Genomic DNA, 3,575 nt, shown 5'->3' with positions numbered 1-3,575 from the left:
GCTTTATGAATCTGGGTGCTCCTGTATTGGGTGCATATATATTTAGGATAGTTAGCTCTTCTTGTTGAATTGATCCCTTTACCATTGTGTAATGGCCTTCTTTGTCTCTTTTGATCTTTGTTGGTTTAAAGTCCGTTTTATCAGAGACTAGGATTGCAACCCCTGCCTTTTTTTGTTTTCCATTTGCTTGGTAGATCTTCCTCCATCCCTTTATTTTGAGCCTATGTGTGTCTCTGCATGTGAGATGGGTTTCCTGAATACAGCACACTGATGGGTCTTGAGTCTTTATCCAATTTGCCAGTCTGTGTCTTTTAATTGGAGCATTTAGTCCATTTACATTTAAAGTTAATATTGTTATGTGTGAATTTGATCCTGTCATTATGAGGTTAGCTGGTTATTTTGCTCGTTAGTTGATGCAGTCTCTTCCTAGTCTCGATGGTCTTTACATTTTGGCATGATTTTGCAGCGGCTGGTACCGGTTGTGCCTTTCCATGTTTAGCGCTTCCTTCAGGAGCTCTTTTAGGGCAGGCCTGGTGGTGACAAAATCTCTCAGCATTTGCTTGTCTGTAAAGTATTTTATTTCTCCTTCACTTATGAAGCTTAGTTTGGCTGGATATGAAATTCTGGGTTGAAAATTCTTTTCTTTAAGAATGTTGAATATTGGCCCCTACTCTCTTCTGGCTTGTAGGGTTTCTGCTGAGAGATCCGCTGTTAGTCTGATGGGCTTCCCTTTGAGCGTAACCCGACCTTTCTCTCTGGCTGCCCTTAACATTTTTTCCTTCATTTCAACTTTGGTGAATCTGACAATTATGTGTCTTGGAGTTGCTCTTCTCGAGGAGTATCTTTGTGGCGTTCTCTGTATTTCCTGAATCTGAATGTTGGCCTGCCTTGCTAGATTGGGGAAGTTCTCCTGGATAATATCCTGCAGAGTGTTTTCCAACTTGGTTCCATTCTCCCCGTCACTTTCAGGTACACCAGTCAGATGTAGATTTGGTCTTTTCACATAGTCCCACATTTCTTGGAGGCTTTGCTCGTTTCTTTTTATTCTTTTTTCTCTAAACTTCCCTTCTCGCTTCATTTCATTCATCTTCCATTGCTGATACCCTTTCTTCCATTTGATCGCATCGGCTCCTGAGGCTTCTGCATTCTTCACGTAGTTCTTGAGCCTTGGCTTTCAGCTCCATCAGCTCTTTTAAGCACTTCTCTGTATTGGTTATTCTAGTTATACATTCTTCTAAATTTTTTTCAAAGTTTTCAACTTCTTTGCCTTTGGTTTGAATATCCTCCCATAGCTCGGAGTAATTTGATCGTCTGAAGCCTTCTTCTCTCAGCTCGTCAAAGTCATTCTCCATCCAGCTTTGTTCCATTGCTGGTGAGGAACTGCGTTCTTTTGGAGGAGGAGAGGCACTCTGCTTTTTAGAGTTTCCAGTTTTTCTGCTCTGTTTTTTCCCCATCTTTGTGGTTTTATCTACTTTTGGTCTTTGATGATGGTGATGTACAGATGGGTTTTTGGTGTGGATGTCCTTTCTGTTTGTTAGTTTTCCTTCTAACAAACAGGACCCTCAGCTGCAGGTCTGTTGGAGTACCTGGCCGGCCGTGTGAGGTGTCAGTCTGCCCCTGCTGGGGGGTGCCTCCCAGTTAGGCTGCTCGGGGGTCAAGGGTCAGGGACCCACTTGAGGAGGCAGTCTGCCCATTCACAGATCTCCAGCTGCGTGCTGGGAGAACCACTGCTCTCCTCAAAGCTGTCAGACAGGGACATTTAAGTCTGCAGAGGTTACTGCTGTCTTTTTGTTTGTCTGTGCCCTGCCCTCAGAGATGGAGCCTACAGAGGTAGGCAGGCCTCCTTGAGCTGTGGTGGGCTCCACCCAGTTCGAGCTTCCTGGCTGCTTTGTTTACCTAAGCGAGCCTGGGCAATGGCGGGCGCCCCTCCCCCAGCCTTGCTGCCGCCTTGCTGTTTGATCTCAGACTGCTGTGCTAGCAATCAGCGAGACTCCATGGGCGTAGGACCCTCTGAGCCAGGTGTGGGCTATAATCTCCTGGTGCACCGTTTCCTAAGCCCGTCGGAAAAGCACAGTATTCGGGTGGGAGTGGCACGATTTTCCAGGTGCCGTCTGTCACCCCTGGAAAGGGAACTCCCTGACCCCTTGCACTTCCCGAGTGAGGCAATGCCTCGCCCCTGCTTCGGCTGGGGCACGGTGCGCTCACCCACTGACCTGCACCCACTGTCTGGCACTCCCTAGTGAAATGAACACGGTACCTCAGATGGAAATGCAGAAATCACCCGTCTTCTGCGTTGCTCACGCTGGGAGCTGTAGACCGGAGCTGTTCCTATTCGGCCATCTTGGCTCGCTATCTACCTATTAAGCTAGGTTGCAGTTCATCCACAAGGACTCAAATATAGAAGTATGAAGTCCTTCTCAGGCCATATTTAGTTTGCTTCAACAACTCCCCTCTTTTGGTCATTTTCTCAATTTTAAGAGATTGACCAAAACTTTAGTTGTTGTCACTATCTCCATTGTAGATATACTTATTTGCTCCTGAAATGCAGTGGGAAACAGTAGAACAATGAGTTTTCCAAAGGTAGGAACAAAGACTGAGTAGATGGTACCTCTTTATGCTGGAACATCCTGTTTACAGGAGAAAAAACCTGGTCTGTTTTAGAATTTATGTGTATCCTTAATTTGATTATGTCACATTTAACATGAGTGACTCCATTTTAGTTTGGTTTGTCCTGTTGGGACCTAGTGTATGAGCTTAGTCCAAAACAATGGCCTCCCATAATTGTGTTTTTTTAAAAATTCCCCCTTTTTGGTCAGGTTCTTACTTAGGTGAGAGTGTGACCAAAACTTGGGGCCTTAGCACCACTCTCTGTTACCATCATTTTGGGTTTCTGGTGTCAACACATCATTCATAGGTTATGGTATCCTCATGGTCACATATTTCTTTCAGCTCTTTCATTCCAGTTGAAGAGAAACCATTTGATGTTCTAGAGATAGCTGCATGCAAACATTTAAAACCTTTGAGAGAATACAGTGCACCAGAGAGACAATTATTATGCCTATTGGGAGCATAATACCAAGAGTTTGGAGTATGCTCCCTACCCAGGGTCCCCATAAACCAAACCACCTAAAATTAAATAGATTAAAGAATGAGTGAGATGAAGGGTCTACTTGCTTGACTAAGTGATCTTTTCATTAATCCTCTACAACTGAATTTTTATAATCTACATTTAATGTATTCCTCCATAGGGCACAACTGCCAGCAGCTGCACAGGTACTTTTCTATTTAGCTAATTCTATTATTTAGCATAACTTTCATAAGAGAATTTAAAGTCTGTTGTGTAACGATAGCCTTTACAGTAGAATCTGCTAGAAAGCCTATTATGAGGGATACATTTCTAGTTATTGCCTATTTTATTCTAAACCATGGAAAAAGGACCTAACAAACGATGTCCTTTTAGAAAAGTGAAGGCCCCCTGACAATGTTCTCTTTAACCCATGATGTGGGTTAAGAGGAGTTTTTACTGATTATGAGGAAATGTATGTACAATTAAAGTTTTTCACCTACATTGGGCC

This window comes from Pongo abelii, chromosome 1 (assembly GCF_028885655.2).
Source record: "Pongo abelii isolate AG06213 chromosome 1, NHGRI_mPonAbe1-v2.0_pri, whole genome shotgun sequence".
Classification (NCBI taxonomy): domain Eukaryota; kingdom Metazoa; phylum Chordata; class Mammalia; order Primates; family Hominidae; genus Pongo; species Pongo abelii.
This window is presented reverse-complemented; position numbering follows the sequence as displayed.